This window comes from Mus musculus, chromosome 13 (genome assembly GCF_000001635.26).
Source record: "Mus musculus strain C57BL/6J chromosome 13, GRCm38.p6 C57BL/6J".
NCBI lineage: Eukaryota > Metazoa > Chordata > Mammalia > Rodentia > Muridae > Mus > Mus musculus.
In genome coordinates this window covers 113491891-113506558 of record NC_000079.6, presented here as the reverse complement: position 1 = coordinate 113506558, position 14668 = coordinate 113491891, and the positions used below count along the sequence as shown (strand labels likewise).

At 43.2% G+C, this 14668-nt stretch overlaps 2 long non-coding RNA genes across 3 annotated transcripts in view; both read left to right on the top strand.

The window, feature by feature from the left end:
* Gm34471 overlaps positions 1-1506 on the top strand; it is a 33714-nt gene extending 32208 nt beyond the window's left edge. The window contains exon 4 of one of the 2 annotated variants that reach the window (XR_003950669.1): positions 1094-1506. This is a non-coding gene — a long non-coding RNA (predicted gene, 34471). Of the gene's footprint in view, positions 1-40; positions 71-1093 lie in introns of those variants that run through there. The other variant, XR_003950670.1, reaches the window with a different exon arrangement.
* A 2208-nt stretch (positions 1507-3714) lies between these two features.
* Positions 3715-14668, top strand: part of 4921509O07Rik (RIKEN cDNA 4921509O07 gene) — a 56557-nt gene continuing 45603 nt past the window's right edge. The window contains exon 1 of the long non-coding RNA NR_045501.1: positions 3715-3853. This is a non-coding gene — a long non-coding RNA (RIKEN cDNA 4921509O07 gene). The remainder of the gene's footprint in view (positions 3854-14668) is intronic.

Here is a 14668-nt window from a genome sequence, read left to right as displayed (position 1 = left end):
TTTTTTCTTATTTTCTTCTTCTTCTTTTTTATTTCTCAAGATTTCTCTGTGAAGCCATGGATATCCTGGAACTCACTCTGTAGACCTCAGACTCAGAGACCAGCCTGCCTCTGCCTCACACATGCTGGGATTAAAGGCATGCGCCACCACTGTCAGGTTTAAAAATTTGAATTTCCTTGTCTAAGCAAAACCAAAACAACAACAGACAACAAAACAAACAGACAACAAAACCTTCTTCTAATGCAGCATGTCTGTAGGTAATGTCCGTTCACTTGTACACTCATGCTGTGTGAGGAGAAGACATTTCTTCCATCCAGGAGACTCCTTTCCTCTATTTACTACTAAAGAGCAGACAGAACATTCTGACCTACTTCATATGAAAGTTACCTTTTAGAAAAGATGCTCATAGATTTTCATGTAACTGGTTTAGATTTTTATTTTTGTTGATTTCATATTTCTTCCAGGACAGAGTAGAAAACAAAACAAAGCAACCTACTTCCTATGTGAGAAGTCTTCCAGCTTTAAATTGAGAATACCCCAGTCAGGGATTTCTCAAATACTTCTTCATAAAAGAGTCTCATTAAGCATTGTTAATATATATCATTTCTTAGTCTGACAATACTATGGTGAAAGACCTTGTACTTAGAAAAAAATGGGATATTTTACATCTGTACATCTGTGGGATGTGTGCATGTATATATGTGAGTACATGAATACACAAGTGTGTGTGTGTGTATGCACGCCCAAAGTTGATATCAAGAATCTTCTTCAAGCTTCTTCTACTTTATTCATTGAGGCAGGGTCTCCCAGTCAAACCTAGATCTCACCAAACAGCTAATCTTGCTAGCAAGGTTTCTGGGAGACAGGCTAAAGGGAGGGGGTGGGAATCTGGGTACCCCTTGTCTAGATCTTCCGAGGATGGAATTGCAGGTGGGTTGCCATAGCCACTCAGCATCCACATGAGCGCTGATGATCTAGTTCTGGTCCTCTGGCTTTCGTGGAAAGCCCTTTAACTGCTGTGGCATCTCTCCAGCTTGGCATTTTGTTTTCCCTCAGAAACACCCAGTTATTTTGACTTCTCTTGTGTCCACAGATTGTCTTCAGCCACTTGAGTTTGGAAGAAGTATTATCCTTCAAGTGAGAAGCCTCTGCCAACCTAGGCTTAATGAAGGCATTAGAAGCATCGGCTTCTCATCTCCAGAGTAGGAATTAAAATACCTACTTTGTAGTTTAGTTAACTGGTTGTCGGTGTTGTATATAAATGACTATTACAAGTGTAGGAACTAAAAAGGTCAGGGGAAAGAGGGGAAGGGGAGGATAACCCGCACCCGGCCAGAGTTCTTCCTATGCTCTGGGCAGGCAGAGGAGGGAGGGCTGCCAGATGCTTTCCACTCGGCCCCAGGTGGGTATCTAAGCCACTGACCCCACTCAGCGGGGGGTGGATGGGGGCAGCCCAGGACCGGGTCCCTGGGACAACACCCTGTAGCCCCGGGGTTATGGGAGAGAGGGCTGAGGGAGAGAGGTTCCCAGGAGAGTAAGCACAGCGGGCCTTGACTGGAGCACAGGAAGGCCTTTGGACAGGAGATTAGAAACGGCTCATTAGGAGAAAGCCTATCCCATCTTCCTAGCACTGTGGCCTTGATGGACAGAGATAGTCTATGGTTTTAGAGCTTTATTGTAGAAAGGAGGGAGAAAGGAGAGAATGTAGAAAGAGAGAGAGAGAGACCTACCATGGCCAAGAGGAGAGAAGGGGGAAAAGGAGAGAGAGAGAGAGAAAAGACTAGAGAGTAAGAGGGAGAGAGGAAGAGAGGAGAGGAGAAAGTAAGAAGAGTGTAAGGGGAGTAAGAGGAGTGAGGTGGGGCCAAGCAGCCCCTCTTATGGTATGCTGTTATCTTTACTGTTGCTAGGCAATGGGGGAGGAGTTTAGCCTGAAGGTCAGAGGCTTGGGACATTGCCTACATGACTACTAACCATGTTTCTCTTGTGGGGGCTGAGGGGGTGGTAACTTTGACAGGAGCCAGGGTCCAGGAGACATGAGAGAACTCCTTCCGTCCCATGTAGATGAATTATCACCACCAGGTCCTGGGGTTCCACACCTCAGCTCAACTGGAGACCAAGCTGTCTGTGTATAGCCCAATGCCCAACATACAAGTGCCTGGCATATTGGGAACATTTAAGAAATTGCATTAGCAGATGCTGGAGAGGATGTGGAGAAAGAGAAACACTCCTCCATTGTTGGTGGGATTGCAAGCTTGTACAACCACTCTGGAAATCAGTCTGGTGCTTCCTCAGAAAATTGGACATAGTACTACTGGAGGATCCAGCAATAACTCTCCTGGGCATATACCAAGAAGATGTTCCAACTGGTAATAAGAACACATGCTCCACTATGTTCATAGCAGCCTTACTTATAATAGCCAGGAGCTGGAAAGAATCCAGATGTCCCTCAACAGAGGAATGGATACAGAAAATGTAGTACACTCACACAATGGAGTACTACTCAGCTATTAAAAATAATGAATTTATGAAATTCCTAGGCAAATGGATGGAGCTGGAGGGTATCAACCTGAGTGAGGTAACCCAATCACAAAAAAACTCACATGATATGCACTCACTGATAAGTGGCTATTAGCCCAGAAACTTAGAATACACAAGAAACAATTTGCAAAACACATGAAACTCAAGAAGAATGAAGACCAAAGTGTGGACAATTCGCCCCTTCTTAGAATTGGGAGCAAAACACCCATGGAAGGAGTTACAAAGTTTGTAGCTGAGACAAAAGGACGGACCATCCAGAGACTGCCCCATCTGGGGGTCCATCCCATAATCAGCCACCAAATGCAGACACTATTGCATATGCCAGCAATATTTTGCTGAAAGGACCCTGATATAGCTGTCTCTTGTGAGGCTATGCCAGTGCGTGGCAAACACAGAAATGGATGCTCACAGACAGTTAATGGATGGAACACAGGACTCCCAATGGAGGAGCTAGAGAAAGCACCCAAGGAGCTGAAGGGGTCTGCAACCCTACAGGTGGAACAACAATATGAACTAACCAGTACCCCCAGAGCTTGTGTCTCTAGCTGCATATGTAGCAGAGGATGGCCTAGTTGGCCATCATTGGGAAGAGAGGCCCCTTGGTCTTGCAAACTTTATATGCCCCAGTACAGGGGAAATACCAGGGCCAAGAAGTGGGAGTGGGTGGGTAGGGGAGCCGGGGGGCGAAGGGGGGTATAGGGAACTTTTGGGATAGCATTTGAAATGTAAATGAAGTAAATACCTAATAAAAAATTGGAAAAAAGTATAAACACACCAAAAAAGAAAAAAAGGAAAGAAAAGAAATTGCATTGTTACCCAATTAACTATGATTGGTTATGTCTAATTTTTAATACCGTGTGTGCTTATAATTTCCCCTTCATTTATTACTCTCTCTCTTTCTCTCTCCTTCTTTCTCTTTCTTTCTTTCTTTCTTTCTTTCTTTCTTTCTTTCTTTCTTTCTTTCTTTTTCTCTATACACCTAATTGCTGTTTTGGGTGACATAAAACAGGTCTAATGGCATGTTTACTTTTATGAAGTAGCACATATAACAAATAATTGTGTACAAGATTGGTATTCATAGGATGTAACTATAACATTGTAGTAACTGTAAATAACATTTAACATTTAAAAGGCCCAAGGTTTTCAATGCAGGCACTGTATTTTAATGTCTTCCAGCCAAAGAGCGTCTGAGTAAGCTGCAAGTCATAATTTTTCTCAGGGAAAGGAACCACAAATCATGGGGAGCCCTGCGGAGCCCTCTAAGAAAGAGGAGGTTCAGAAGGACAGAGGCTTGCGGTCAGCGCTGCGGGGAGAGGTGAAGGCAATGGGGTTTGGTCTGGGTTAGATGCTGCCAGGAATGTGAACCAGGTGTCCAAGTGAAGCTAACCTAGAAGAGGGGGAGGCTGCGCTTCTCACTGGCAATGAACCAGAACTCTCAGGTTACAAGAAGGGATGTTTGGTCTTTTTTTTTTTTTTTGTGGTCTGGATGATGTTCAGACTTTCACCTGTGATCAGACATGACACAGAGTGCTCTTGTTCATGACTTCATCTCTTATGGTCAACAGAAAAACCTTGGCCAATCTCTCATTTTAGGAACTTGCTTATGTAAAACAGAAGACCATAGTCTGCCTCCCAGAGCCAGGCTAGCTCCCAGTGACAGTGAGACCTAGTCGGGAGTGCCAGTCAGGTTCCAGAAGACAACCTGCTTCTCTCACTCTCACTTAGCCTGCCGACTATGAGGTCACCACTGGAATGCTTGGCTTTAGGAACACATCAGTTAATTTGCTCTTGAAGATATGGAACCACTCCTGTAATCCTTAGCCTTAAAGCCACGCTGTACCTGCTAGGTCACAATAACTCCTCTGAGCCCTAAAGCTTGGCATTCACCACTTCAGTGGGGAGAGCAGAAAGACTTCAGATGATTCTGACCCAGAACAGCCCTACTCCACCATGACCACTGTTTTAGTCTTTTGGTGCTGCTATAGCAGAAAGTCCAGAAGATTGGCTCATTTACAAAGAAAGTAAACGTATTTCTCATAGTTATAGAGGTTGGAAGAATCAAGATCAAAGTACCAGCATCTTTCCAGGATCACTGTGCCATGCTCTGATAGGAGGCAGACGGACAGGAAAAGAGAAGGGAGAGAAAGATGAGGAAAGAAGGGGAGGGGAGGGGAGGGGAGGGGAGGGGAGGGGAGGGGAATCCTGGGCTTAGTGTCTCCAGAGTCTACAGTAGGAAGGTGTGCTAGCAGAGAGAAGTCAGAATGGACACTGAGTTCCAGGACTATTTGTTACAAGCCCCAAGCAGAAGCCAGAGGAACCAGATCTAAGCCTGCTTTGGTCACTAATTTGCTGTATGAAGTAAAAAAAAAAAAAAAAAAAAAGCATTATTAGATTATTGGTCTCAGAGACCAAGTTAATCTGGTTGATAGCCAAGTTCTTTCTGATCCTGGAATACTATAACTGTTATTGATTTATTAAATTCTTCTTAAGTATTTGTTTTAAAGGTATTTTACATAAGGATTTTCATTAATACACAGAGTAAAAAAGTAAGACTTTCAAAGACCCCCTAGTTATCATTTTCTCTCTTAGTTTTTGTCAACCTTCCACACTAATGGTGTTGACTCATGTAATCAATATGTAGAAACGACACCCAAGGCTAGGTCACAAACATTTTCTATTTCTATCTTTTTTATGTTGTGACTTTGTTTTGAGACAGAATCTTCATATATAGCCCATAGTCAACTTGAACTCAGTATGTAGCACAAGCTAGCCTCAAATTCACTATCCCCTGTCTTTACTTTGAAAGTGTTGGGATGACAGGCATTTGCCACCATAACTAACTACAGCTTCTGTTTTTGCTTCATTGGATTACTTACACCATGAAGCTAGCTGTTGTGTCAAGAATATGCACAAAGGACCAAGGTCATATGCCATCCACAAAACACCAAACTACAAGCAATACAATGCCACCTCAGAGGTGAATATTTTAGATTTATCTCTAGTCAAATCTCATATTAGATATTAGACCTCCTTTACTGTAACAAAACACCTGACACAATTGACTTAAAAAGTAGAAAGCTTTATTTCCTCGCAGTTTCAGAGGATTTAATCATCAGTTAAGCCTGTGGTGAGATAGTATACCATGGAAGTAACCCAAGACAGAGAAAACTTGAGGCTCACAGCAGCTGGGAAATGATAGAGAGGAAGAGGAGGAACCAGTGTCTCAATACTCCTTCAAAGCCACACCCTTAAATAGTCTAACTTCCTCTTGCTGGGCCGAAACTCTTAAAGAATGTGTTGCTTCTCATTGTTGCCTTTGACACATGGTCATTTCATATGAAACTCTGAGGCAAAGCTTTGATGAGGCAAAGCATATCATCCAGGCTTGGATTTTTGGCTCACAGAAACTGCATATGATTATAAACAGTTAACAGGCTCTTGACCAAGTTCAAGGGGAAAAAATGTTATGCTGGGTCAGGAAACTCACACATTCCTCAGTTAGCATGCAAAGCCATGTGAGGATTTCATTTGCTTATCCTCTGATCCACAGCTGTGAGTCTTTGAGACTGAATCTACACATATCAGAAGTCATCAAAACGTGCATAAATCAAAATTAAAACCAAGTATTTCTGAGAATGAAAAAAAAAACATGATAATGCGCTGTTAGGAGAAGGCCTTATTACTTATGTACTAAACAGCGCATGCTCTCTTGTGCAGAGTCCTGAACCACTTGGCCTGGTTGCCAATAGGTCTTCCGTCTGAGAGTACAATATGTTTATCACAAGGCGAATAACACGAACATAAACCTAATGTGTAATATGAGTCTACTGGCATCTGGACGAAGGGATAGGGCTGATCTGATATACAACAAGCATTCATATATATTCATGAAGTTTCCTGCTCATAGATAACCTTAGGGGTCTACTCTAAAAGCTTAAGATTTTATGCTAATTTCTTGCATTTTATGTTGGCTTAACATTTCACCTAAAGAAGAATGCTTTAAGAAAGCACAATGTTGAAGATTTGGTCCCTAGTTCAGCAGAGTTCACAGGTGGGATGTTTGGGAGGTGACTGGATCCTCAGAACGTTGACCTTCCGAATGCTTTAGTTCATTCATGGATTCATAACACAGCAGGATGTTGGTCCTGGAGGTGGAAGAGCTTCTCCATGGGGTCCATTTAGAAGAAGTAGGTCGTTGTGGGTGTGTCCTTGAATGGTATTGGGACCTGAGCTCTTTCCTATCATTTTCTTTGCTTCCTGCCTGCCATGGATGGACTGGGTGGCATTTCTCCACCACACCCTCCTGCCAGGATGCATTGTACTCTCTGACTGCAGGCCTATTGGCAACCAGGCCAAGTGGCAAAAGACTGAAACCACAAGCCAAAGCAAACCTTTTCTCCTTTAAGTTGATTTCCCTCAGATACGTCGTCATGAACTAACACATTCTTTCTCATTAACTCTTACTAGTGTTCTTTTCTGGATCCTGCACCATTGAGCTTGTAAGAACACAGTTGCTTACAGAGTAGCAGTCTTCCACTCACTGTGAAAAATGAGAGGGCATAAATTTTGGAGAATATATTAAGTAGAAGTCTGGATTGTAAGTCTCATAAGCCTAATAAGAATCAGGTTTAGTGAAAAGATGAATTTACTGGGCGGTCATTACAGCTTGCTGGAATTCAAGTCAGAGCCAAGTTCAGATTCAGCTGAGGTCTTTTCAGGCACAGAGGGAGCCCAGAGCTGGAGAGCGACCAGCTAGCTCTCTGTCTCCCAGACTGGCCTCCGCAGATCTGGGTGCTAGCCTTGTCCTGTGGCTGACTGCCTTTCTTCTGGGTGGGAACAAGGTTGTTGGCGGTTCCTGTGATTTATGTTTTCAGCTGAAGTCATTAGAGACCTTCTCTTTGCTCTCAGACATTGGTTGCCAGTGGACTCTCACCAGGGGAGGGTGACACGTTGTTCAACATGGCTGCTCCTTCAGAAGTTGAGGAGGGAGGATGAGAAGTAGGTGGACTGGGAAGATAGACCATTTGTTCCATGTATTAGGTTCCAGGGCTGACTTCACAAAGTGCCACAAATTGGCAGTTCAAATGTTGGGAATGCATTATCTCATGGTTCTTGGAGCTGAATGTTCAAGAGAAGGTGTTGGCAGAATTTCTTCCTGCCAAAGGTTGAGTGTGTTCCCAGCTTTCCTCCTGATTTCTAGTAGTTTGATATCAACTTCTAGCTATCCTTGGCTAGGAGAAGCATCGCCGACCCTGTACCTTCCTCTTTCCAGTCTGTGTCTACATCTCCTCCTTATTTAAAGACATCACATTGGCCATTTTAGAATAAGGACCCACCATCTTAAATGAACTGATCACCCTATTCCCAAACAAGGTCATGATCTCAGGTCCAGGAAGCCAGGGGGACACTCAGCATGTAAATTGTGAGGAGGGGGCACTCTATTTGTCCTATATCTTTTGTACAGGGTAAGTGCTTTGTGTACACTATGATTGAGCTCAAAGAAGGGCAACAGAAAGCAGGGACAAGAGTTTCAAAGCTTGAATTATGACTCTCTGCATGCTACATGCTTTCTCTTCCAAGAAAGAAAAAAAAAGCTGCAAACCTGAATTTAGAAAAATAAGTGGAGATTTTTTTTTAAGGTAGGGGAGGTGAGGAGTTATGAGATGTGGAGTGATATAAACACAGGATGCTCCTGGCTCCTGTGATGGGTAACGCAACACAGCCACCTGCAAGCACAGTCCCACTTGTTTTCCTTCAGCTCATTTCCCTTGCAACCCTGCACTTGAAGGTCCTTTATTTGCCTAAGGCTGGCACCTATTCGATATGAATGGAAATCAATAGAAAGAACAAAAGGCCTATCTTCTTTTGCTGTCCAGGGAACCTTCGCAAGAAACGGGAGCAGAGAGAGTTTGGGTAGCGTGGGACTGTTTAGAACAGTGCTTGGCTTCTCCTTTGACCCTCAAGGATCCTGGGGTAGGGGTGGGTGGGAGGCTGCTTTTTGCAGTCTGAGAGTGACAATAAGATCATGCCCCTTGTCCTGCCAGGGGCCCTGGAGAATTAAAATCTGCAGGTGCCCTGTTGCCTTTAGGAGAAAAGCAGAAGTATATAGCAAGTGACTTCTGGAGCACTAAATGACAAAGGAGACCCCTGGGATCCTTGGAGCCTGTCAGGACTTTGCATCACCCAGCCTTAGGGGACAACAGAGGGTCTCTGCCAAAGCCATACCACTGAGTGAGCACATAAGATATGTGCTCCCTACAGGATATATTATCCCTGTGATAATAGGGACCACCCACGGATCCAAATCCCTAATCTGTCATCAACTAATTTCCATCAGGAGCGAGAGTCTGATACAGCCTCCAACTGAACTGACTTCGGGCCTTTAAATACCATAAATTGACAAGATAAATATTTCCATCATCTAATTGGAAAATCAGAACAACAGAATCTCTCTGTCCAGAGAGTTCAACGTTAAGACTGAGTGTGGAAAGATGAACCATTCTTTTTTCTGTTATTGCTTTCATTTAATTTCATGTTTCAGGCTATGCACATGCATTTTATTTGTTTAACAAATCAGAGGGTTGTATGAGTTTCATTCCCCTTCTATAGAGAGGAAGGCTGAGGCCTAGAGAAGTTGAGAAACTTGATCTCAAAACCAAGTTGGAGTGAATCACATACAGCATGCCATTATAGCTTAACAAAGATGTCTCCAGACAAAGCGAGCAAGTCTGTTTCATATTGAAGCTTACAGTCCACACACCATAGACACTCTCTCCCTAAGATCAGACTATTGCTGGTGAAGAAAACTGGGTTTCAGCTTGCATTTCTCTTCTATAAGAGAGTGTTAATTATTAAATTAAACCAAAACTAAAACCAAACCAAACCAAACCAGCCACCTCCAAGGCCAGGGCATACCAAAACAACCAGAAAAGCATTATCCTGTCGTGTGTTCATGGGATGGGTCCTTTAAGGAGAGACACACCATTGTCTCAGAGAACAGAGGTCAGATGGACATCTGCTTTGTTTAAGAGTGAGAAAGGAGCCGGGCGTGGTGGCGCACGCCTTTAATCCCAGCACTTGGGAGGCAGAGGCAGGCGGATTTCTGAGTTCGAGGCCAGCGTGGTCTACAAAGTGAGTTCCAGGACAGCCAGGGCTATACAGAGAAACCCTGTCTCGAAACACACACACACACACACACACACACACACACACACACACACACACGACTGAGAAAGGGAACCAAAGGAGCAGGGGCTGTCCTTGACTCTGTTGCCTGCCTGTGGGTACTGTTCCCCTAACGGGGGCTGTCTTGTCCGGTCTCAGTGGAAGAGCATGTGCCCAGTCCTGCAATGACTTGGGATGCCAGGGTTGGTGCCCAGGGGTGTCCTCCTCCTTCTCAGAGGAGAAGAGAAGTGCATAGGGATGGGAAGTCTAGGATGAGTTAAAGTGAGTAAATAAATAATAAATAGAAAAACGTAAAAAAAATAGTAAATAATTTTAAAAAGTGAGGGAGGGCCATCACCTTTTAGAGACAATAACTTAGACTCGTGACTTTTCAAAGCCCAGCTTTGTATGAATTTGATAAGAATCTGAATTTTATCCCATATTTTGAGATATTAGGTTCTGTGAAGGACTGGCCACATGTGTTCAGAGACTCATGTCTTCATGCCCTCTGAAAAGTAAAGGCAGTTGCCACATTGTAAAGTCTGAAAAAATGCCCATGTTACCAATCTCAAGGCTCCTCTACCTTTGAAAGCATGGTATGCCCCTTTGCTGGTAACTTATGGTTACAGATTCAAATTATGTCATTTTCAACGTATTTCCTTGCAGAAATTCCATAGCGGGGTGTGGGGGAATTGGCTGTTCAAATGAGATTTACTGAGATAACAGATTCAAGAGCTCTGTTCTTCAGCTACAAGAGGCATGTGGGCACTGGTTCAAATTTTCCAAGTTCTTTGGTGATCTCAGCAGATGATGTGATAAGGAAAGCCTGACTCTGGAAGGCAAAGCACAATGTGTGTGGCTGAATCTCTCTCTCTCTCTCTCTCTCTCTCTCTCTCTCTCTCTCACACACACACACACACACACACACACACACATACACACACAGCCTTTCTGTTTTCAAAGAGGCTTCCTGGACACAAGGCAGTAACTTAGCAACTTTCCTCTTTCAATAAAGGCGTGCATGGAACCACAGAGAAACTCTGAGGTCTGCAGTTCTTCAGAGGGGGCTCTTTAAAATGCTGACTCTCGGCCATGGAAGGTGCTCAGGACACTGAGCAAAGAGAAAAGGGCGAGGCATACAATACTGTGGGCACTGTAAAGCCATTTGCCAGGGAAACTAGATCAGACAGATACATGAATTATGATTCAGTATGAGGCAACACTATATCATATCACAAAGAGTGGCAAGTCCAGAAAGATCCAATAGACATACCCAACAATTGCTCCTTTGTAAAGAATATGCTGGGGATGATTTTTAAAAATATGTATGGCTGCATTTGTCATTATGCTTATATTATATATTAAAGATATTAGGGATATTAAAATAAACAAGCAAAGTTAAGCAACCACATAGTTTGTCTAGGGGGAAGGGGCCAACTTAGCCACACACACAATAACTTGCACAGCATTCTTTGGGGCAAGATGATGTCTTCTCCTGGGCTGTTACAGTTCAGAGAGCATGGGAACGGGTGGCTGTTAGTCCCAGCACTGTGCTGACATTATACACATGGAACGTGCTATAGACTGTAGTCTGTGGTGCAGGCCAGGGTGTGCCCATAAACATTTAGGTTCCCGCAGACTGAGGACATCATCAGAGAAAGAAGATTTATTTATTTATTTATTTATTTATTTATTTATTTATTTATGAAGAAAGAATAGCTAAGTGTTTGGTTTGAGATAATCAATGCTCTTCAAAGCAAAATTTGGAGAACTACTGATTTGATCATGCTGATTTGAAAAAATGAGATTAATTTTTGCTTTCCAATTGAACCTATTTTTTCACTTAAAAAAAAAGAAACTCTACTTATTCATGTGCTAAAGGAGTCTGTTTTCTGGAGACTCTAAAGGACCCTCCCCTCCGGTGTCATTTCCTTCCTCATGTTCTGCCTTCCAACACTCACTCAGCTGCCCTGTGCCGATAGAGAAAGGCTTGTGTGATTTTCAGGATCAATGTTTATGGATTTCAGTATCCAATCCAAAGACAGGTGTTTCCAACAAAACGCTTCAAAGGTATTAAAAACGCATTAGGCCCAATTCGCTGTTTTTTTTGTTTTTATGGAGTATATATTTTTGGAAACTTTGAGGAGGTGTCAGGGTTAGGCCATAAGTCATTCTTTCTATGAGCAAGAATGGAACAGCTGTTGTGTGACTTAGGATGTTTTACTTCTGACACATGATAGGTCCACAATGTAAACCTCCTTTCCAAATTCTAGAAAATGAGATTCCAGAGATGTGGCCCTATCTCCATATCTCTGCGCCCATGAAAGTCCACTCTCCACTCTCGCTCATCCTGCTCCATGGTCTTCACTCATGTTCGTCCTGTTGCACGGCTGCCAGGGTTCATAGTGTGGGACTGAGAAAAGTGGAAGCATGGCCCCCGAAGATGCCCACTTCCTGGTCCTTAGAACCTCTAAGTAAATTACATTACCTCACAAGGAATTGCAGGTGCTGTTAGGTAGGGCATCCAGAGCTGAGCAGATGAGCGTGGAACACCCAGGTAAGTTCCCCATACTCACAAGGGTGACTCTAATTATGAGGGGACAGGAGAGCGGGCAGCAGCAGCAGAGACAGGCCTGGAAACCCTCTGTGGCTTTTCACTGGAGAAGGAAGGTCACTGGTTAAGGAGAGCATGCAAGAGCCTCTTAAAGCTGGCAAAGAGAAGGACTTGGCTTCTTCTTGGAGCCTAAGGATGTAGCTTTCCAGTAGCTTCATTGTGGCCCAGTGAGACACACTTAGGACCTTTGACCTGTGACCTTTGCCTTGCATAATTATGAGATTATATATCTGTAAATGTGTAGTCGTATTTTAAGTCACCAAGTCTCTGGCAATCTGTTACAGCAGCAATATGAAGTCAATCCATGAAGTCAGTTATCACCACTTAGCAGAAACTTAATGACTGAGCTAAAGAGTCCTGTTACTCTAGTGCTGTCCTCCTTTTTGCTCTTCAGAGTATTTTCCACCACATAGAAATTATAAACATTAACTCTTGCTAGATAATATAAACATTAATTTATTTTTTACTTTTTATCTTTTTTGGTTTTTCAAGACAAGGTTTCTCTGTGTAGCCCTGGCTGTCCTGGAACTCCCTCTGTAGACCAGGCTGGCCTTGAACTCAGAGACCCACCTGCCTCTGCCTCCCAAGTGCTGGAATTAAAGGCATGCACCACCACGCCAAGCAACATTAATTATTTTTAATTTACATTTATGGTATGTATGTGTGTCTCTCTGTGTGTGCACATGTGCACCATGGTAGATGTGTGGAGGTCAACTTGCAAGGGAGAATTGTCTCTTTCTATTACATATTACATATTACATCCCAAAGATGTAACCCGGGGCTCGTACCCGCTGAGTTATCTTGCTAGCCCAAAGTACACATTTTTAAAGTTTCTTTCACATTAGCATGTGGCCTCCATAGAAAGAGTAGTGCCTCAAGCATTTAGAATTAAGTCTGATACATAGCAGGACTTAGAAGAGGAGAGGGGTGGATGCTGAGGAGGAGAGAGGGGGCGGGGACTAGGAGGAGAAGAGGGAGGGGTAGCTGCAATCGGGATATAAAGGCTGTGTTAATAAAAATACAAAAATAATAATAACGAAAGAGTAACTTCCTCCCTGTGTAGTCATTCTCCCTCCTCCCTCCCCCTCTTCCCAGTGGGAAACTTGCAAAGGAAAGAATTTGGAGCCATCTAGAAATGAGGCATTGTGGTAACACTGCTTCTTCCTTCCAGCACTTACTCTAACACTTACCCAAGGCTGGGGGTGAATCCCACCAAGCTAGCCGTTCCGGAAAACTATCAGATTGTTCATGCTGAGAAGAGGGCAAATCCTAGGATCTGAATCTGTAAATTCCCCATAATTTTGAACCTCACTTTGATGTATTTTCTGGATACTATAATCTTCTCCTGACTGCCTTCAGATTAAGATGTAGAACTCTCAGCTCCTTCAGTACCATGTCTACCTGGATGCTGCCATGCTCCTGCCTCGATGATCATGAACTAAAACCTCTGAACCTGTAAGACAGCCCCAATTAAATGTTGTCCTTTTGTAAGAGTTGCCTTGGCCATGGTGTCTGTTCACAGGAATGAAACCTCAACTAAGACAGACATTTAGCTATGGAGATCATGTCCCAACTTTACAATTACATTTGGCCAGGTGACCAATGAAATGGTGGCCAATGAAATGTGAACAGAATATCTTATGGCAGTTTCTAACCGACTAGCATGTGTGTTCTGTCTTCCATTCTCTTGTCCAGAACTTGGATGGTTCTAGCCATGTAATGCCAGAGTCCCAGTGGGAATCCTGGAGCTATGAGCAGTTGTTGCCACTACAGCCTGGAGCAAAAGAAAAGGCTGTAAGATCAAAGTGTACAGAAGAATTAGAAATAACTAAATTCGAAAACTAGCAGAAATGAGTACAACACATGTATTGTTGTATGCATTACATATATTTATGTAATGGCAATATAGACCAATAAAAATTAAAGCATATAATTGCTACTTACTGTTGGAGTAATGTTTTTGTGCATTGTATAAAGATTATCCTTGTATTATTCAAATGTTGGTTTCTGAACCAGCAGAGACCTGACTGATTTAGGTAACCATCTCCTGCCTTAGTATTTTCTGGACAATATTCTCTGTCACCTTCCGATTGGTTAAAATAAAAAGCCTATGACCTACAGCAATACGCAGAATAGTACGGTGGAACTTCCAGAGAGGGAGAGGGACTCCAGGAAGGAGTCAGGCACGGAAGATTCATCCTGACGGACACGAAGGAATAAGCAGGTTGAGAAGAAAGGAGAGGTAACTAGGAACGAGGGGAACAATGCCTAGCTATAAGGCCAAAAGCTTATAAATAAATACAGTCTTCATGCCTATTCAGGAACTGGGGTGTGCATAAAAATCCCTAACAT